A 22743-nucleotide genomic window follows, 5' to 3' on the forward strand; every position below is an offset into this window, starting at 1 on the left:
CAAATGTGGAATTTTAATGTTAACCTTCATTCAAACACATACACATATACAAATACACACAAACAATACCTGCTTAGATATTCTTTGGCCAGAGTTTCCCCATCAGCCCTGCACTGATATCAAAGCTTTAAAAAAGTGGAAACCACCTAATTTTTAGAGGTAAAAAGTGGATTCTTGTTAATTACTGTGCTTTTTAACTAGACCTTAGGAAACTGAAAATTCTAGCCTCTAAATGCGTCTAGTAACGTTATTTTCTCATTTGAATTCCTCAACTCTTTATTGTTTTTATTTTTTTAAAGATTTTATTTATTTATTTGACAGAGAGAGATAGCGAGAGAGGGAACACAAGCAGGAGGAGTGGGAGAGGGAGAAGCAGGCTCCCCGCCGAGCAGGGAGCCCGATGCGGGGCTTGATCCCAGGACCCTGGGATCATGACCTGAGCCGAAGGCAGACGCCTAACGACTGAGCCACCCAGGCGTCCCATTCCTCAACTCTTTAGAGGATATGTTTGCATTCTCGCGATCTTACCGTTGAGCTCTTACCTAATTCTAGAATAGCTCGAATGATGAAGATAAAATAGATTGAATAGAACGATGAAGTCCAGTGACTGGAAGTGAGGTAGCTGGAAACCTGCCCTGACAGCCGCCCTTCAGCAGATTCTACAGATCTCCAAAGTGCCTGCATGTCTTAGAGGCCTCCACTGCAGAAGCATTCCCTGGGATGGTCCTAGCTGTCTCCCAGACACACTTGGCTGTCCTTCTACCCCACATTTACCCACATGATTTGTGAGCTATAGTCCTTATAAGAAGGGTGGGAGGGAAGTGAATGGAGACCGGGCAGCATACTCTTTTAGAAGGGTTTCTGATATCTGTGTAATATTATTAGCCTCCCCACATAGACACAATTTATTATCATTAACATGATCCTACCATGAAATTTCCCAGAACAGTGGACTGACCTTACCAATAACAGGGTCCTACTATGAAGTTCTCTGATGTTTATCAGGAAAGGTCACCTGTACTTGATTTTTAGAACAAAGTATAAGTAGGATTTCTAAACCGTTACATATGAAAACACACACATGTAGCCAGAGTAGAGGGTACTACAAAAATAAAAAGCATGGTCAAACAGCAAAAGTCAAGAAAAGGGGGAAAAAATGAGAAGAAAACAGTATAACAAGATAAATGATAAGATGGCAATAGTAAGACAAACCTATAATAATAAATGTGCCTAGCTGAAATTCCTTTGTCAGTGACTCACAAGTTGATTAAAAGGATAATCAAGCTATATGCCATCTCCAGGAGTCATATGTATACCAAAATTAAAGAGATAGGCTGGTGAATGCTAACTAACAAAACAAAAGTAGGAATGATAATATTAAAAGTGTAGGATTGCCTGGGTGGCTCAGTCAGTTGGGCTCTGACTCCTGGTTTCGGCTCAGGTTGTGATCTTGGGGTCATGGGACTGGGCCCCGCATGGGGCTCTTGAGCTCAGTGGCTCTATGCTTGTCTGTTTCTCTCCTTTTCCCTCTCCCTGTCCCCCTCCCCCTGCTCACACACACTCTATCTAAAGTAAATAATCTTTTCTTAAAAAATATAGGATTAAATATAAAAACTATTAAGACATAGAAGAATAAGAGATATAAATCAAAAAAGAGTCAATAATAATGACCCTTTACACACTGAACATTTTAGCACTGAGTTGATAAAATCTGTTAAAAAATACAAATAAAATAATACAAATAAAAGTACAAATAGATAAAAATTTCAAAACACAAAGTTTTTCATAATCATAGTGGGAGACTTTAACAAAATGCTTTCAGAATTTAATCATGTAGGCAAAAATACATAGGAACAGAAGACTTTTTTTTTACAGAGAGAGCGAAGTGTGCCTGCCAGGTGGGGTGAGGGAGGGGCAAAGGGAGAGGGAGAGAGAATTTTTTTTTTTTTAAAGATTTTATTTATTTATTTGTCAGAGAGAGAGAAAGCAGGAGGGAGCGGCAGGCAGAGGGAGAAGCAGGCTCCCTGCCGAGCAAGGAGCCTGACACGGGACTCAATCCCAGGACCCTGGGATCATGACCCGAGCCAAAGGCAGATGCTTAACCAACTGAGCCACCCACACGCCCCGGGAGAAAAAATCTTAAGCAGGCTCCACGCCCAGCACAGAGCCAGACATGAGGCTGGATCTCACGACCCTGAGATCATGACCTGAGCCAAAATCAAGAGTTAGACACTTAACTGACTGAGCCACCCAGGCACCCCAAGAACAGAAGGTTTTAATAACATTGTTATCATTATTTACCTAACCCAACAAATAGGAAATACACCCAATTTTTTTTTAATTTCCACATCCAGTGGGGTTATTTCCTACTCCTTTTTTGTTTAAATACACACGAATTTTTTAGAGAACATGAACCATTTACAAAAATTGATGAAATACCACACCACAAAGAAACTTTTTAATTAACCAAGAAGTAGAGATACTAGCCACATATAAAAATAACATAGCATTGAAAATTAACACAAGATGGTTCCTGCCCCCCACCTCCATCCAAGCACTTGGAAACTAAAATATGATCCTTTTAACTAATTTTTGGGTGAAAAAGGATATTACTACTCAAACGATAGACTATTCTAAAATTAGCAGTAAGAATATGATGCATCAGGGGTTCCTGGGTGGCTCAGCTGGTTAAGCGTCCAATTCTTGATCTCAGCTCAGGTTTTGATCTCAGGATCGTGAGTTCAAGCCCCATGTTGGGCTCTATGCTGGGCATGGAGCCTACTAAAAAAAAAAAAAAAAGAAAGAATATGATGCATTTAAATGTGAGATAAGATTAAAAGTATAAAGGGTTTTATTTTAAAGGACTGGAAATCAAGCTTGTATTTTAAGAAGCTAATGAATGAAAAATAAAGTAAAACAAAGTAGCAGGAGGGAAATAGTGAAGGGAAATTATTTACCTTTATTAAGAAGAAGTCTGAATTTTCTGGGGCACCTGGGTGGCTCGGTCGGTTAAGCATCCGACTCTTGATTTCGGCTCAGGTCGTGATCTCATGGGTCATGAGATTGAGCCCCGTGTTGGGCTCCTCGCTCAGGGGAGAGTCTGCTTGAGATTCTCCCTCTCCCTTTGCCCCTCGCCCCACTCGTGCTCTCTCTCGATCTCTCTCTCTCAAATAAATCTTTAAAAAAAAAAGCCTGAATCTCTAATAAGTTAGAAATAAATCAGGTTGGCAGTAGGCAAAAGTACAGGGTTAACGGGAAAGCTGCTGGGGTGAGCCTGGAAAGCTGAGTTAATGGGATAGAAGACACTGTCCCTGCCCTCATTGCCACTTAGGTTTGGTCAAGGTGAAAATCATGTGCAGAAAATAACTAGGGAACAGAATCATGTTCAGCTAAGTGCCCGTTTGTGAGGTACAGATGGTACGCCTGTCTGCATCACGAGTAGCCTTAGTCCCTGGGTCTCTGGCATCAGGCAGAGCTGAATCTGCGTGTTGGCCTCGGACTTACCAGAGGTCTCTGGACAGATTATTTAGCCTCTTCCACGTGGTTAGCTTGTCTGTAGAGTGGGGATCTCTAAAGTGGCAGGTGGGAAGGGCTTCGTCAATGGCTGCCTAAAAAAGTCAGGGTAGCATCTCTTCCAGTCTCTTCTGGAGGCTGCTGAGATCATTAGAACACTGTCAGTATCTTAGCGCATCTTACACAGGAGTGGGCTAGAAAATAGTGTTTAGAATAGCCAAGTTGTGCCTACCCGGATGAAAAGATTGGGCATTTCATCTGTGACTTGGTGAAATATGCTCATGGTGAATGGTTGAACAAGTCTCCATCCATTAAAAGAAAAAAGTCTGTAAAGCACGATGCTGCCGAAGCAGGAGTGTGGTTCATGAGCTGGAGAGAAGATCCTGGCCACAGAGAAAGGAATGCTCAGTTCTGCCATGCTGCAGTCGGTTGGCTTCCCGGAGTAGGAAAGGCAGAATCACAGAGTCCTTCCTCACCTGCCTCTGATAGGTAAGACCATGACTCCTCATCAACACGAGTGAAACCTCATCCTCACCATCCTTCAGCATCAGCATTGGGCTCCTCAGGGATGATGATGGATGCGGGAGATCTTGAAGCAGTGACACGGTAAACATCAAAGGAGTCAGAGTAAACCCAGAACAAAATGGAAAGAATTGAACAATCCACCCCCATACACACCTTTTGTCTATATTTAGGGCTTGATGAGAATTCGTGGTTTGAGGTAAAGTTAGAATGTATCCAGGAGTAGGTAAAAATCTTGGGGTTTTTAAAATGTCTGTAGATGTTACATATCAAACCACTTGAATCAAAATGTTTGTTCAGTGGGGGGAAAATCAGTGAAAGTAGTTAAATGATGCCTGTAGTCCAAACAAGAATTTAATTGATGGCTGTCCTTGCTCCTTCCCAAGACACCATCAGCTGTGAGGTGTATCATCAAATTAATGACAGGGAAGGAGTGGGGGAAAGACATAGTACTAAATGTACACCCCGATTCCAGGAATGTTAAAATATGAAGGAGAAAAACACAACCAACACAAATATGCATTTTGGGATTAAGGAAATGTAATTTCACTCAGTTGGCGTTTTGGTGTTTTCTTGCTGGTAGAGGCTGAGACTAATTTTATGAAAGCAATTAAAAAAAAAAGATTTTTACGAACACATGGGGCAGAACTAATGAAAATTGAAGGCAAAAAGTGTTTTTCAGGTCCATGTGTTTATCTTCTTTCATTCTCTTGTCAAGACAGAAAAAAACAATCATGGACAATTGGAGAGGTCCAATACATGATGAGCCCAGAGCATCTTGTAATGCCAGGAACTAAAGAAGGGCTCAAAGACAAAATTCAAAAAATATTAAGAGGAGTGTGTCAGAGGAACACAGGAACCAACTGAAAGACCAATAGTCAAAGGTGGAACACTTCCAACAACAAAATAAATCAAGTAGTGTTGAATTGTAACCTTGCAAAGTATACACTAAATATCTGTGAGGTCATACTGATACAAATAAATGATTGAATAAATTAATAAATGAGGAGAAGAGACAAATCTTCCATGCAGAAGAACTCCAAATAATTTGTATAGATAACTCCACCCTCAAGATTTTCCTTCTGGAAGATACAGTAAGGAAGGAGGAGAAACCTGACAAATAAGCCATAACTCCAGTCTTATTGTAAGAAAAACATCAGAGAAATCCCAATTCTGGGACATTCTACAAAAAAAACAGTATTCCTCAAAACTGTCAAGGTCATCAAAAATAAAGTCTAAGAAACTGTCTCCACCAAGAGGAGCCTAAGGAGACATGATGAGTAAATGTAGTGTGATGTCTTGGATGAGATCCTGGAACAGAAAAAGGACATTAGAGAAAAAACTAAGGAAACCTAAATAAACTGTGGACTTCACTTAATAACACTGTATCAATATTGGCTTATTAATTGTTACTTACGTATCACTCTATAAGATTTCAATAGTGGGGAGACTGGGTGCGGATGGGTGGGATTTTTCTGTAAATCCACACCTGTTCTAAAAAATAAAGTCTGTTAAAATTTTTTAAATGCCAAAATGGAAAAAAAAAATTTCACAGGCCAGATTAGGGATTTTAAAGGAAAATTATAAAGTGTTTTGTTAAGACCGTTAAAAATTCCACACGGAACGTGGCTTAAGTAGGACATACGTGACCACGTAGTTGAAAACTGGAACTGGTAGTTTAACCCAAATTGTGGCCCTTCTAAATACATTCAAATGGAGTCATTATTATTTAGCATCTGTGTAGTATTTTGTTTTTCCAAGATAACAAAATTTTACCATTATTCCTATTTTAAAGCTAATGTCATGCTTCTAGCCATCTTGACTCAACTGGCTAACTGTACAGTTCAATCAGAAAACCAGCCATCAGCTGTCAGGCTGGTGAAACAGTTATGCATGTTTTCAGAGCCAGAAATGTAATCATGTGCTGAGACTTCAGAGCTCCACTGTGGTCCAGAGTCCTGATCCCAGGACTCCTTTCCTTACTCGGTGTTCTCACATGGAAAACTTCATGGGGGAATTATAGGGTAATATTTTCAAGACTTGGAACAGTGAGGTTGTCTACAATTACCTTTCTAAAAAACAACCAAAAAAAAAATCCCTTTAAAAGCATTTTTAAGAGAAGAATTAGGCTAGGGTAGCCAAACAGAAACAACTTTGGGGTTTCTGCACTGAGTCAGGTTGTACAAATTGCAGACTATTCCTCTCGGTCCAGGACATGGTTTTACTCCCACACACCGCTTCCTACTTCCACAAATTCCCTATGTGTGGACCTCCAGAGAGCTAGCGGAATCGTGAAAGGAGAGAGGAAGGCACTGACCGCAGGAACAAGAAAGCTAGGAACAGCACCCTGTCTCAGCTCTTCTTGTCTCCCCTCTGCGGCAGGCACAGAGGGACACACTGGGGCTCCGGCCAGGCCAGCATCAAGGCCACCCACTGCCAGGGCTCGCATGCCTCCAAGAAACCACCACCATCCCACAGGGAAACCCAAACCTGGCATATTTTGGAGACCATTGCGGCAGGGGGCAGGTGGGGGTAAGAATGTCTGCCAGTTATTTAACCTGGGAGGCAGAGTGTACGTGGCTTTGTTTGCTGAACCAAGAATGAGGGCACGCTGTCTGATACCAGGACTGAAGAGACTGGATGTGAACTTGAGACTGGCCAGGGAAATTTGGGGTGAGTGGCTCTTGTCACTGCAGGATCCAGAAATGTGAGCTGAGTCCTGGGTGTGCTTCTCCGTGGTGGTGCCCTCCAGAGAGGAGCCTGGGGACCTCCTGGGCGCAGCGCCATGGCCCAGGGCTGGTCTCTCCTGGGCAGTCCTGAGAGCGGCAGTGCCGGGGCCTGTCCAGATGACAGCAGAGCACCCGGGGCTGTGCTGGGAGCAATCTGCCGTTTCTCAGCTGCTACCCCAGCCCCATGACGGGGGACCCTGGGGCTCCAGAGTCCCTGTCTCTCCCTTACCCCCCGACCCCTGCGGGGTTCCAGGTGCCAGGAGTCCAGACCTCATTCTTCCCCGCCTTTCTCCCAGGCCAATCGTCTCTTTACCTGTGTCCCAGGGATGCCTAAAACAAGCTGGGGGACCCCTTCGGGGTGACAAAGATTCCTTTGGAAGCAGGGTTACCCCAGTGTGAAGCAAGCAACGAGATGATCTTATCACATGCCTCTGACTGCTGAGGGAGGCTGTCAGAGATGGTGCAGGGAGGAAGTATAATGTCACATGCGACATTTACAGGAAACCCGCTAGAAGATTGCAGGGGAACTTGAGAACTTGTCGTTTTCGGCGGATTAAAACAATACAGGTTAGTGCTTTCTATCCCCCCTGAAAAATCTTTCAGAGCCGCTCTAAAAGACCTAACTGGTTTTCTCTCCTGAAGCTGTCTCTCTTTCTAATGTGAAGAAATTGGCTCTGGCTTTGGATGTGAGAGCCGGGGCATAGCTGGGCACCACACTTTGTTAGAGGAACAAGCACGGAGCCATTATTGTGAAAATGAAATTCTCAGAATCTCTTGCTTCCCTCTTTGCCTTTAAAAAACAAACCTTCAGATGTTTATGAAATAACTTATGTCTTGGAATTCAGCTAAGCCTCCCCTCATGTTTACCTATTAGCACAAATCTGAAACAGGACAAATCAGCTTGTGTTCAAGGGCGTTCGCCGGGCATTCAAAGGGCGGTAGAAAACACTGAAACATTATGTGTGAAAACATGCTGCAGGTCTGGACGCAAAAGTTTGTTGTTCTTATATACTTTTCACGTGGTAAAACGAATCTTTTGGCTTGTATTTCCTGTTAAAATAATTTCTCATATTTTTATAAATTGTTAGTTCACTTTTGTATTTTTTCTGCCCTCTTCCTTTCTTCCTTCCCTTTTTTCCCTTCCCTTCTTCTAACATAAAGCAGGAGTAGAGAAGAAGGGGTGGGGGGCAGCTTGAATGTGAGATGAGGAAGTCCCCTGCCTGCACCTTGGTGTAGGCCAAGCGCGGGGCGGCCCGGGGTTCCAGCGGCACACGGCCTGAAGATGCCATGCAGTGGGACCGTCACTCGAACCTTGGGTCGTCAGCCTGTGCCTCCTGTGTGAAGGAAGATTTGAAGAGTCTAGAGCAGAACCAGAGGGATGGTTAAAGTGTTGGAAATTAGAGCCCAGAAACAGCCAAATGCTCCAAGGTTATTCATCCTCGGGCCAGCGAGGGACAGTCTGATAAAGAACTTCAAGTCAATAAAAGGTTTTTACACAACGGCCTGCTACTTTCAGACCTGCATGAAAAAGGAGAAGGTCTCAAATATGAGTTAGAGGGAGGGGGTTATACATTCTTAGACCGTTATCGAGCACTGGAACAGGTAGCCAGAGAGGTGGCTGAATCTCTTTCTGGATGTTTTTGGAAACACGCTAGATTTCTTCTGTGGCCGTGTTCCGGGGTCCCAGTGTTGATAGAGGTGGTGGGGGGAGTAATGAAGAGAGGTTGGGATTGGGGCCTTCTTGTGCCCTCTCGTCGTGCCCGCCCAGCATCCTTTAAAGTGTCTGCACTGAACAAACGACGAAGGGGTGAGGGGTTAGTGGGCTCACGTGTTGTTTATATCCCAGCAATGCAAAATAACCAGGGCAGTGACGAAAGAGAAGAATCATTGTTGATTAGGTCCTCAGATGGCCGCATTTTTTCCATTTTTTATGACCATGTTGTCCAAGAAAATGGAGGGGAAGCTGACCGAGTAAGGGTGGCTTCCAAGCTGGAGATCTCAGCCCCAGGGGTTTCAGAAGCCCTGCGCTGGCCCGGAGAGAATGCGCAGCGGCATTTCCATGGGGGAGGGGGCACGGTGGAGGAGAGGTTGGACTTCATCGGTGTTTAGAGCCCTTCGGTCCGATCACCGCCCGGAGGACACGCACGCACACAGCGGGGCACTGCAGCAGGAAGGGCTCTTGCATGTGGCACCAGGCGTGCCCCTGACGCCAGAAAGAGGCTCCCAGCTTCGTGGTGGCTGGCCATCCCTAGAAGGAGCTCTTCTTTCGGTTTTGTTTTTTCAGTTGGTCATAGAGCTTCGTTGTTCAGGGAGTTTTGTAATCTGCTGCACATAGTAGAGAATAGCTTTTTTATTTTGTTAGAATACTTTCCAGATGGATCTGATGTCTCTTTTATTAATGCATCCTTCCAAAAACTGTTTCCATTTATTCTGGGGGCATCTGTTCTCTCCCTGGCCGTTTCTCACCCCCTTCTCCAACTTTCCACCTTCACTGTGGTCCTTTGTGTTTGTGATACAAGAGAAGGTTTATAAAGTGTTGTTATTTTGTGGTGCCTCTGGGCCCTAAACCTGGAAGTATATCTGGAAAACAAAGGACATGGGATGGCACAGGGTGGTCAATCATGATGGATGGTGGAGGGCACCTTGAATATTAATCTAGCTTGTAATTTTTAGACAGGAATCACTGCCAAGTTGCACTGAGTTCAGTTGGAAGGTCAAGAGCAGAAAGAGATAAGCGGTCACCTCTTCTCTGGAGAGAACATAGTGAATTTTAGGGGGAAGGAGGACTTTGTGGGCATGTTACTGAATTCTCTAAGTAAGAGGAAGGAGGCTGACTTTGCAAAGTCCTCTTCTCCTGGACCCTGACATAGAGGCGGGCCTCTTGTTCCCAGAATCCCAGGTAGTTGAGCAACACTTCAGAGGCGGCATCCGCAAATCATGGGGTTGTCTGAGCTTCAGAAGGATGCAGTGGGGAGATACACAACATATGCATGCCAGTAGGGAAAAAGAAAATAAAGCATGAAACTTTGATGAGTGCAGCTTTTACAGTTGGATTCATCATTGGTCATTTTGAGTTGACATCACCAAGTCTGGAGGCCCAGCTCTCCGGGCTTCTCAGAGAGATGTTTCTGGATGCGTGGGAAGTCTTAACAGTTGTCATCACCATCCTACTGGGAAATACTGGGAGCTGCAAGTTGTCGTTTTTTTAATTGCATTGAAATAGACATAACATAAAATTCGCCATCTTAACCATTGAATGTTTATGTAGTTCAGTAGATGGGAACTCTGTACCCATTAGGCCCCCTCCTCCCTCTTTGCCTCCCCCACCCCAGCCCCTGGCAACCACCATTCTCTGTTTCTGAGTTTGACTACTCTGAGTACCTCGGGTAAGTGGAGTCATAGAGTATCTGTCTTCTTGTGACTGCTTTATTTCACTTAGTGTCATGCCCTCAAGGTTCCCCTGTGTTGTAGCAGGTGTCAGAATGTCCTTCCTTTCGGAGACTAATATTCTGTTACATGGATAGACCACATTTTCTTTATCCATTCAGCTGTAGATGGCGTTTGGGCTGCTTCCACCTCTGGCTATTGTGAATCATGCTGCTGTGAATTAGATGTGGAAATATGTCTTTGAGACCCTGCTTTGTTTTTTTGTATACATACCCAAAAGGGATATGGAGGGATCATATGGTAATTGTGTTTTAAATTTTTTGATGAACTGCCATCCCGTTTTCCATAGCAGCTACACCATTTTACATTCCCACCAGCAGTGCGCAAGGGTTCCACTTTCTCCACATCCTAGTTGGTACTTGTTATTTTCTGGTTTGTTTGTTTTTTCATAGCAGCCATCCTAGTGGGTGTAAGATGATATCTCATAGTTTTTTGTGTTTTTTTTTAAAGATTTCTTTATTTGTTTGAGAGAGAGAAAGCATGAGAGGGGGAACGGTCAGAGGGAGAAGTAGACTCCCTGCTAAGCAGGGAGCCTGATGCGGAACTCGATCCCAGGACTCCGGGATCATGACCTGAGCCCATGAGCCAAAGGCAGACGCTCACCCGACTAAGCTACCCAGAGGCCCCGTATCTCATAGTTTTGATTCGCATTTCCCTAACAATTAGTGATGTTGAGCATCTTTTTATGCTTGTTGACTATTTGTATATCTTCTTTGGAGAAATGTTTGTTCAAGTCTCTTGTCCATTTTTTTTTTTTTAAAGATTTTATTTATTTGACAGAGAGAGACACAGTGGGAGAGGGAACACAAGCAGGGGGAGTGGGAGAGGGAGAAGCAGGCTTCCCACTGAGCAGGGAGCCTGATGCAGGACTCGATCCCAGGACCCTGAGATCATGACCTGAGCTGAAGGCAGACGCTTAACGACTGAGCCACCCAGGCACCCCCCCTTGTCCATTTTCTTAATGAGGTTATTTGATTTTTGTTGTTGAGTTGCAGGAGTTCTTTATATATTATAGCTATCAGGGAACCATAGATTTTTAAAGTATTGTATGTGCAGGTTCTAATGTCCACATTATCTTCTATGAGCCAGTCGCCTCCTGTGGTGTATACACCCTTGGAAAAGACCATGAGTTTCAATAATATGATTTTTTTTTCAACAATATGATTTTTATCTTGACTCTGAAATGCTTCACAAAATCTCAGTCATTTTCAGCTGATAAGCGGTTCAGTTTTTAAGAGCTGACAAGGATGAAGGAAGGAAACGAAAGGGAAGAGAAGAGATAGCATGGGGTAGTGCTGTTTATTTCTTCCAGGATTTATACTTTTTGGCTACATAATCTTCAGGAAAAAGCCTTCTCAATTCTGATGACTAACACCAGACTTCATGCAGGAATAAACACACTTTCTGAGAATCATCCAGTAATTATGTCTTCTTATACCACCCTCCTTCCAAACCGACAGACTTGAAGATACCTCAGATTACAAGTTGGTTATCATTTTCCTTCATGAATGCTTCAAACAAAATGTTATATTTCTCTTCTGAGTACTAAGAACCCAAAGAGGACTTGAGCTGTTGTGCTGGAAAAGGAACAAGAGCAGTAAGACTGTTCTGGAGGCATGGCCATGCTGTTTGTTTAGATTACAGATTTTTTGTAAGGAAATGCTTGGGAAGATGTGATGGACAGCCTGACACAGTGCTCTGTGGTTCTTCTTTGGCTGGAGCTGCTGTCTTTTAAATAAAATATCATTAGTGCTCGTGCGTACTCTGACATTTCCAAGGAAGGGATTGCCTCGTATGTTTGGTGGATTTTTCACTCTGCCTTTCTTTCTTTCTTTCTTTCTTTTTTTTTTAAGGATTTTATTTATTCATTTATTTATTTGAGAGAGTGCGCACATGCATGCAGGGGGAGGAGCAGAGGGGGGAGAGAGAATCTCAAGCATAATCCACCCTAAGTGCAGAGCCCTGGGGGTAGGGGGGTGGGGAGGTAGGAGTGGGGGGAGGGGCGCGATCTCATGACCCCGAGGTCATGACCTGAACCAAAACCAAGAGTCGGTCACTCAACCGACTGAGCCACCGAGGCGCCCCTCATTCTGCCCTTTCAATTTCCTTCCATTTTCTTCATCAGTTAGAAAGTTCTTGCTATTTCCCCAAAAAAAGCCTCTTAGGGTCTCCCTCCCCACCAAAAAGGCATTTAGACAAGAGAATGACAAGAATGGTTGCATTTGTTTGTTTATGAAAGGACAAAGAAGGCTTTTCCTCAGAAATAGTAAACTGGGAAAGGTTGAGTCCTTGAATGGAACCTTGTATGGTGCACAATTGGAGAGAGGCTCCTATTCCTGGCTTACATGACTATGCCAATTCCACTAGGAAGTATTCCTACATCACTAACACTGTAATTTCTCAATACTAATTAAAAGTTACTGCTTTGACAGTAACTAGCTAGATACTTACCAGAGTCTGGTCTGTTTTGATATTTTCTGGTATGAATTAGGTTTCCTTTCTACTTTTGTTTGTGTCTGGATTTTAATAATATGTCATATTTTAAGCTCATGCATTGTATTCTTTTGTAATCCTAGTGTGGCTTAAAAATAAAGAGGTTTTTTTTTTTTGTAGTAGTATACATGTTTGCACACACATGTGCATGTACACATACAAATATATATATTTTAATAGGGTAAAAATTCTTTAGGGCATACATTTTCTCAACTAAAAATCATTAGATGATATCTTGGAACCTACAATTCTTTGGAATATGCAGCTAACTCTAGGCTAGGAGGTTGTGCATATAGATTCATTTGGACAGTTTGCTAATGGTTTGTAAATCACTGATTTATTAAATGGTGATTTCTTTGATTCCCAGGCCAGCTGTAGGAAGATTTGGTCTTCCTCAAAGGCTTTAAAGACCTGTAGCATGATCCCCCTGAGTCCTGAACACTGGGCGTGGGAGCAGTAGAGGGGAGGCTCAGTCCCTGGCCAGCTTGCTGCGCAGAAGGCTGCATAGGGTGCTGTTCAAGGAGGGGACTCATGTTCCAACTCCGCCTTCTCACTGCGGTGTGGCTCCTTAGCAAAGTCCCAGTTGCAGAAGTCATTTCACTAAATGAACATTCTTGATGAACTGCCACCAGGGCTTTGCCTAAAACCTTTTCAAAGCCAACGTGTACCTTCACTTTTTCTCTCCTTCCCTCTGCATTTCCTCTCCCTTCCGCTCTTCCGTCTCCTGCCAGTCCTTGCACATCGCCCTGTGAAAGGTCAGGCCGCCGCTCACCTGCGTGGGCAGCATGCTGCCCCCTCCAGCCCCGTCTCAGCTTTCCGTGCCTCTTCCCCAGAGCAGTCCATAACCCTCCTGCAAAGCAGGGACAAATCAAGGCTGATGAGCACAGTTCCCAGAATAAAAATGTTGGAGAGGTTTTATACGGGAATAATAACTTGGGGGGAAAAAAAAGGAATGTTGTTACAAGATAAATCCTGACAAATCAGGAAGAGTCGATAGTTTACTTTTTAAAAACTTCTTTTAAGGATTCATAAGGAGGTAGCAGTAGGGGAAAAGGAATTGAAAAGGCCAGAGGTTAATTTGCTCTGAAAGACAAAAATGCTGGGTTATTCAAAAACTATTTTTTTTCCTCTTAATTTGGTGCCAGGAACATCTGGCCTTGGGAAAAGTTTAGGAAAAGAGGCTTTCAGATGCTGTTGTCATTATTTAAAACTTAAAGAGGTAGGTGAGGAATAGAATCTTAGGTTTTTCCAAATAGAAGGGACCTTCAAGAGTCCAGTCTTCTCATTTTTAGATTTGGAAGCTGAGGCTCAGAAAGGTTAGAGGTGACTTGTCTTTGTCAAAATAGCTAATTAGCAAGCATAGTGAGCATAGACCAAGGCTCCTGACTCCAGCATGGGTCACCAGCTGCAATGATGAGAGGCTCAAGGACTGGGAATCTGGGACACCATCTACAGACTCATGCTAAGTGAGAGTAGATCAAGAAACGAAGGGGCTTATGAACTCCCCAAACTCCAGCTAAGTGACCTTTGTGTAATTCCTGGAAAACAGCACAGAATACAGATAGTATATCAATAAGTATAATGTAGGTATTATAGCACGGAGAGTATAGATAAGTAAACACCTAATCCATCCTACCTGGAGAAAGTTTGTGTGCAGTGAACCATGACAATCCCCATAGAGCAAAGTACAGAAAGGAAAACTTCCCAGTGATTGCCCAGGATTGGCCAGGAAGAGGGTCCCTGAACTGTGTGGACATGAATATGGATTGAGAGGGGTTGTCTCTTGTGAAGTTTGGATGAAGACCAGGGCTTACCATGGCCCAAATTAAGGAGCCCTCAAGAGGCTTACCCATCCTTAGCCCTGATTCCAAGATCCCTACACCACTTTCTGCACACTAATTCAGCTTCCTGAGTACTACTACTTCAAACGAGTATATTCTGGAGAGTGGACATGGCCACTGGAAAGAAATGACAGTGTTTGTGAATTCTAGTGTGCCCAGCAGCCTCTTGTGAATTTGTAATGTGGGCCAGTCATTTTGAGTCTGATCTCTGTGGCTCCCAGATAAAAGGGAGGTTTTAGGACTTTTATGACAAAGTCCCTGTGCTCAGAGTGTGGTGATCTCCCTCTCCCCTGTAATGCCACTCTTAAGGGTCATTCCTAGGCAAACAGCAGCCTCTCCTGAGTGTTGGTCCTACTTCTTTGTCACTCCTAAAGCCATAAGCATTATAAAAAGAAGAAAATGATATATAATATGTGGGTCCTATTGGAGATTATAAGGCCCTTTTTGGATACTGGTTGTTTTTTGGGGGGGGTTGCCCTTTGTGTGGGGAGGGCATTTTCCCTTAATTCAGAAATATTATTGAGCATCTTCCCTGTGGATCTTTCGTTCTAGTTGGGGATGTGGGCAATAACAATAAATTTAATAAATAGTATGTAATGTGGCAGACTACAAGGTTAGAAAGTACTGAGTTCTGTAGGAAAAGAAGTACAGCGGGGTGAGGGGGAGCAGGAATGCAGTGGTGCGTGTGGATCTAGGTGTGGTGGTTAGGGTGGCAGTCAAGGAGAAGGTGGTCCTTGAGTGAAGACTTGGCCAAGGTGAGAGAATTGGCCTTGCAGGTAGATCCCCGGGGGGAAGCACAAGGGCCTTGAGGCAGGAGCATACCTGGCATATTCAAGGAAAAACAGGAGCCAGTGTGATGAGGACAGAGTGAGGAGGAGACAAGGGGAAGGTGAGAGTCCCGAGGGCCTGGTAGCCTTTATAGGAGGGAGCTTTGGGAGAACTTCAGCAGAGGAGAGGTGATGATCTGGCTTTACACCCAGGCTGCCGTATTGAGGATAAACTGTGGGAGAGCAAGAGTAGAAGGTAAGGCCAGTAAGGAGACTGTTGCCGTCCCCCCATGAGAGACAATGGCGCCTTGGACCAGGGTGGCAGCATAGGCTGTGGTGAGGAATAATTAGAGTCTGGTTCTTTAGAAGGTAGAGCCACAGGAGAACTATTCGATTGAACAATAATAAGCATTAGAGAGGAGTCAAGGAAGACTCCAAAGAAGCAAAGGAAGAATGGAAATGGCATCCAACTGGAAGGCTGTAAGTAGAGCAGGTGGAGGTAGGGAAGAGGTACAGAGTTTAGTTTGGGATTTGTTGGGTCTGAGCTGTCTGGTAGACAGACATCACATGGAGATGTTTAAGTAGGCAGTTGGATATACATGTCGAAACATAAGAGTTAGAATCCTAGGAGAATTCGTCTTTCTTAATGGTCTTAATGGTTTCACAGTACTCACAGAATCTGTAGCTTCTAAAACTCCTATTGAAAATGCAGAATGGGACTCTGCCTAAGGACTTATTCCTTGATTGATTTCTGGGACTGAAATCAGAGAATGTTCACTTGCGTAAACAAGAGTGGAAGGGTCAGGATTTTTGTTTTAGGCCTTGCCTTTCACTGCTTAAGCCCCAGTGATTCCATAATTATTTTAAAGAAAAAAAGTTAGTAAAGTGGGCAAAAGCGACGTTTATTTTTTTCAAATGCTCAATATCTAGTTTTTCTTTGCATATATGTCAAGGCAATTGGAGAAAATATTATGGTTGTTTTCATCTTTTAATGTTGATGTAAATATTATCTTGATAATTGAAATTGCATTTATTGTAATTGAGACAGATATTAGCTAGTTAGCCTGAGTGGCTCAGTTGGTTAAGTGTTTGACTTCAGTTAGGGTCATGATCTCAGGGTCCTGGGATCAAGCCCTGCATTGGGCTCCCTGCTCAGCGGGAAGCCTGCTTCTCCCTCTCCCTCTTCCCCTTCCCTGGCCTGTGCTCTCGCTGTCTCTCCTCTCTCTCTCAAATAAATAATCTTAAATGTAAATATTAATGAATTAATCTATGCTAGCTATTTTCCTGGGGAAAGGAGGTTTGTTATCTGCATTCAATATGGAGAGTTCTGAGTTCTTATGAGTTGGCTCGAAGTCTGTGCAGAGCTTACATTTTGACCTCTAAATTCACTTTTTGTCTGCTTTTTAGTCAGCTTGAGTGAACAAAAAGGATCTATTGTAGAAATACCTAAGTTGGTAAACTGGAATAACACCAGCAGTTCCTACCCCAAACAGAGACTAAAAGTTTTTCTTCTCGATCTTGTGCTCAGTGTATAAGAAGAGCATCTATCAAACATGTCTTCATCTCGTTCGTCCCTGCCCAGCCTATGAGGCAGGCACTGTATGAGGCACACTTCGCCTCAGAGAGGGAAGTGAATGGTCTGCAGCCCACGGAGCTGGAATTTAGACCCAGGACTGTATCCAAAGCCTCTCCTAATCTATCTTCCAGAAGCATGGAGCTAAGTAAAACCAACCAGAGCATTTTAGTAAAATAATGTAGACCAAGAGACGATGAAGAATGACCTCTTTTGGAGGTATCTAAAACATGGGGCTCCATTCAGGAATTTCAGGTACTTGCTAAACCTATTCTTGAAATGAGAGGATACATGAAAAAAGTCTCTTCTTTTGTCCTATGCCCCATCCAGTGGTGGGGCTTCTTGGGTGGTATGACACCTATAGACAGAGAACATGCCCCTCCATCAAACCCACAGGGAAACACCCACCTGTGTCTTGCATAAAAGTCTGTTGGTGCCCGCTGGCAGCAGCTGCCCCAGGCTGCCCCTGGAAGGTGCCTGAGAGCCAGGAGACTACAGCCAGCCTTGAGGAGACCTGAGTGCGGGATTCCAAGAGCCTCCAGTACCTCGGCTCAAGGCTCAGGAAGGAGGCTGGGCTCTATCCGCACAGTACAGGCCGCATGGAGTGCTGAAGGGTGACAGGGTCAGCTCCCACACCAGGAACCCTCTACGGGGACCTGGGGAGGAGGAGCTCCCACCTCAGCGGTTGATATCCAGTCTGTTTGCACTGGTACAGTCATGCTGGTTACTAAAATATTGAGAAGCTCCAACACCAGTTGGTGAATCATCACCAACCTCAGACACCCGAGTGCACCCCTGGATCCCCCAAGACTTGTCTCATAATTCAACAACTAAGGGTTAGTGTCTAGCACAGCATGGGGTGCCCCAGGATTGGGAGACATCGTTCTGATTGGTTAATGACTGTGTCTTATTGGTTGTTAGATATTTTGAATGTAACCCATGTCCCACCCCCAATAAAATGGAACACTGAAGGCATTTCATTGAGTAGGTGATGCCAAATTTCATTTGGGGTCCAAGAGGGCAAAATTTAAGCCTATGATTGTGTCCCATGGTCATTGCTTCTCTGATATGGGCCTGTTGATAGCATCCAGGCTATTCTTCACTATCTAGAAGGAAAATCCCTAAGTGGTTTATGGATGGAAAGGTAATAATAAGCAAAGGTCAAGAAAGTTGCCCTGGAAACATAATTTTGATTCATGTTTTCAGAGGGCCCAAGTTTAAGAAGATTAAATTTTACAGGAACACAGTATCTCCCTCTACTTGCTTTCTACTCCAGTCCTACCTATCATTAGAAAAGTGGTTATCACTTCAAAACATGGCTTGTTTGTTCCCATAGATCAGTTGGTGACCACCTGCCCAGAGGAGGTGAAAGGTTCATTATAAGCCAAGCTCCACTAGGCCAAACACTTGCCTTTTGCAGCTGTGGGAATGGTTTTTTTTTTTTTAATTCTTATGTTAATCCCCATACATTACATCATTAGTTTTAGATGTAGTGTTCCATGATTCATTGTTTGTGCATAACACCCAGTGCTCCATGCAGAATGTGCCCTCCTCAGTACCCACCACCAGGCTAACCCATCCTCCCACCCCGCTCCCCTCTAGAACCCTGTTTGTTTTTCAGAGTCCATCGTCTCTCATGGTTCGTCTACCCCTCCGATTTCCCCCGCTTCATTCTTCCCCTCCCGCTACCTTCTTCTTCTTCTTTTTTTTTTTTTCTTAACACATATTGCATTATTTGTTTCAGAGGTACAGATCTGAGATTCAACAGTCTTGCACAATTCACAGCGCTTACCAGAGCACATACCCTCCCCAGTGTCTATCACCCAGTCACCCCATCCCTCCCACTCCACCCCCCACTCCAGCAACCCTCAGTTTGTTTCCTGCGATTAAGAATAAGCTGTGGGAATGGTTTTTAAAGTCAATTTATTTCTGAGCTGGACTAACAGTACCTCATGGTTTAAAAACAAACAAACAAAAATGGAATCCTTTGTAAACACAGTAAATGCCCACACATGGGGGATTCCAGGGGTATGTGAGGAATCCTTGTGCCCATCTACAGAGCATCAAACTGGCTTTTAGATGGTGCAAGATATGCTGCATCCTTTATCACAGGAGTTTTTAACCTAAAGTCTGTGAGTTGGGTGGGGAAAATAGCACATTTTTATTTTCACAAAACTCTAACCGAAATTTTGCATTTCCTTCAATTGTGAATGTAGCCCACAAACTGTAATAGTATTGGCAGCACTTGAGGTATCATCACCAATAAAAGTCATAGATACTTTATGTCATTAGGTGGTGGGCCGCTTCTAAGATGGCCCCCGATGATCCCCACCCCCTGGAATTCACACTCATATTTAAATCCCTCCCTTTAAATGTGGGCTAGTTTTAGTGATTCATTTATACTGAACAAGATGCAGCAGAGAGGATAAGATGTCCCTTCTGACTTTTAGTTATAAAAAGACTGGTGTCCATCTTGGGGGCTTTCTGGCACTCTCTCGTTTACTCTGAGGGAAGCCAACTACCATGTGATGAGCTACCTTATAGAGGGACCCACATGGCAAGGACCTGAGGGAGGCCTTTGACCAATAGCCAGGAAGGAACCTAGACTTGCCAACACATAAGTAAGCCTAGAAACAGATTCTCCCCTAGTTGAACCTTCAGATGAGAACACAGCCCCAGTTGCCACCTTAATTGCAGTCTTGTGATAGACCTTGAGCCAGAGATGCTCAGCTAAGCTATGCCCAGATTCCTGACCCACAGAAACTGTGATATAATATATCTGTTGGTTTAAATTACTTAGTTCTGGAGTAACTTGTTGCATAAGAAGAGATAACTTATACTAGGACTTGTAAATAGTCCTAGAGATCTAATACACTGTATGGTGAATGTAGACAACAATAATGTATTATAATTATCAAACTTGCTAAGAGACTGTAACTTAATTATTCCAACTACTAAAAAGAAAGGTTGATTTTGTAATGTGATAGAAGTACTAATTATTGCTATAATAGTAGTCATATTACAATATATAAATTAGCATATTGTACACCTTAAATTTATAGTTATACCTCAAATACCATTCAATTCAAAAAGAAGAAATAACTTCTATACAGTTTAATATCAGATATCTCCAAATATTGTTTACCCTCATTATTTCAAAATTATAGTAGTTATTAGACTGGCCACTAGATCTTACTGTTGAATTAATAAACAAGCACGTATATTAATTTATAATACATCTGTTTTAGCCATATTAATGCCATGCATCCCAATCTACCAGTTCTTAAAGTCATCAGACTTTTCAAATAGTTCATAACTGAAAACTAACCAGGTGACAAGAAATATAACACCTCTTAGGAGGGCCCCATGCTAGGCATTATAGTTGTTTCTGCCTTGTGATGTTGATAGTCAAAAGCTCAAAACCCAAATTTATCAGCTCTATAACCTCTGGAAAATTTAAGTGAAGATAATAGCATCCTTAGAGGCAGGGCCGATATTGAAAATATCTAACAGCTGGTGGGCACAAGTGCTAACCAGTCAGAATAAAAGCCAGCCTAAAAAACATCCAGTGACCATCGGTCTGCTTGTAGGAGCGTGGGGGTTCCATGGGGCGTGCGGCCACCGTGTTTCAGCCCCATCTGGCGCACAGCCTTGCTCTCTCACACGCCTTCCTGCCCCCCCCACCCCCAGAATGAATCCCTCATTTCTCTCCTTGCTTCTCTTCCCCCTGCTCCCCCAGCACCCAGCACAGTGCCCGGCCACGGTATAGTCTCAGTGAATGCCGGCTGGATGGGAGGGTAATCGATCAACGCTGAGTATTTTAATGGTTCCAGGAAGAAAATATCTGTTCTAGATTGGAGCGGGGATCTTAAGAATAGAGCGGTACTCACATGTGAGTTTTTGCCTTTGTCTATAAAACAGTTTATTCTCATTTGTGTCATGAAGATAAAACAGAATTTAGAACACTAATGGTTTCTTTTCCAAATGTATTCTTATGCCACTTTTCCCTGTGTTTTTTCACTCTGATAACAATGGTTTGTTGCTTCCATTAGGCCATCAGCCCATTCTAAAGAAATGATTTATGGATCAAGACAACTAGTTCTAGTTCAGAGTCGAATACATTACCCGGGTCACTTAACCTCTCTGAGATTTGGTTACCTTATTTATTTATTTATTTATTTATTTATTTATTTATATTTATTTAAGATTTTATTTATTTATTTGACAGACCAGTGAGAGAGGGAACACAAGCAGGGGGAGTGGGAGAGGGAGAAGCAGGCTTCCCTCGGAGCAGGGAGCCCAATGCGGGGTTCGATCCCAGGACCCTGGGATCATGACCTGAGCGGAAGGCAGACGCTTAACGACTGAGCCACCCAGGTGCCCTGGTTACCTTATTTATAAACTGAAACAGTTTGCTCAGTGATCTCTAAAGTACTTTCCATTTCTAAATTCTGAGATATTTTAAGGTTTCAAGGGCTTGAAGCTGGGGACTGTTGATGATAGGCTTGTTTTGCTCTTGTTTATAAGTGGCCCATCTGAAATTTTACTGAGGAACACACAGTTTAAAAATAGGCTCTGTTCTGACCCACTGAAGAATTAACATATAGATTTTCCTTTTTTTTAAAGATGTATTTATTTATTTGAGAGAGAGAAAGAGAGAGCATGAACAGGAGGGATAAGAGGGAGAAGGAAAGAAAAACTCAAACAGATTCCACGCTGAGTGCGGAGTCCAACATGGGGCTCAATCTCATGACCCTGAGATCACGAGCTGAGCCGAGACCAAGAGTCAGAAGCTTAACTGAATGCACTACCCAGGTGCCCCGATAAAGATTTTCTAAAACTAGGGGTGCCTGGGTGGCTCAGTTGGTTAAGTGTCTGCCTTCGGCTTAGGTCATGATCCTGGGGTGCTGGGATCGAGCCCCACACTGGGCTCCATGCTGAACAGGGAGGCTACTTCTCCCTGTCCCACTCCTCCTACTTGTGCTCGCTCTCTCTCTCTCTGTCAAATAAATACATAAAATCTTCTTAAGAATAAAATAAAAAAGATTTTCTAAAACTATAATATTCATTGTTGGCAAGAGTATGGTGAAAGGGGCTTTCTTTCCTGATGCCAGAGGGAGTAGAAGCCTTCCCTGTGGACCATTTGCACTGTGTATCAAGAGAGTTTAAATTGTTCAAACTCTGATCTAGTACTTCTTTTTCTATAATTTTTCTATTGCATAATCCTAGTTGAACATACTGATATTAGGACATTTATAAAAGCGAAGTGAGGGATAACTAAATGACCAGCAACAGGAGAACATTCAATAAATTTTGGTGTAGGATATCATGCAGACCATGTTTTCAAAGAGCATTTCGTGGCATGAAAGGATCACCAAAACTGGATTCAAAACTACATACATTATATTCTTAATTTTAAAACATTTTACATGTACAAGACTAGAAGGAAATATTCCAAAAAGTTAACAATATGTATTTCTACCTAGTAGGATTATAGGTAATTTATCTTCTTTAGACTTGAGTTCACCATTTCCCACAATAGACTGTTACTTTTGTAATACTGTCATAAAACAACCATTTAAAACGTATTAAAAGCCTGTCAGACGCAAAGAAGGGTGCTGGTGCTGTAGGTTTGGGAAGATGACAAGATGTGACACCTGGTGTCTGGGAGCACCATCCTGCAAGTGCTATAGACATAAATAATACCTGTGTGGCAGGAATGAGGATCCATGCCATGAACGAGTTGCCAACAGTGAAATATGGTAGAATGGAGGAAGAGGCCATGGTTCATGTTTCTGAGACGCCTTCAAGCTGGGGGGAACCCTGCAGTACCGCCTGTAGGCAGATAATCGGTCAGA

General features: G+C 43.3%; 1 protein-coding gene across 3 annotated transcripts in view; it reads left to right on the forward strand.

The window, feature by feature from the left end:
* The window catches only part of WIPF1 (WAS/WASL interacting protein family member 1), a 105481-nt gene that overhangs the window by 22201 nt on the left and 60537 nt on the right, over window positions 1-22743 (forward strand). Inside the window, exon 1 of one of the 3 annotated variants that reach the window (XM_035007728.1) lies at window positions 3143-7331. The exons of 1 other annotated variant lie outside the window; for it this stretch is intronic. The gene's annotated coding sequence lies outside the window, so the exon portion shown is untranslated. Of the gene's footprint in view, window positions 1-3142; window positions 7332-22743 lie in introns of those variants that run through there. One more of the 3 variants, XM_035007724.1, reaches the window with a different exon arrangement.

The sequence above is a fragment of the Mirounga leonina genome, unplaced genomic scaffold (genome assembly GCF_011800145.1).
Source record: "Mirounga leonina isolate KUSES-001 unplaced genomic scaffold, KU_Mleo_1.0 Mir_151, whole genome shotgun sequence".
NCBI lineage: Eukaryota > Metazoa > Chordata > Mammalia > Carnivora > Phocidae > Mirounga > Mirounga leonina.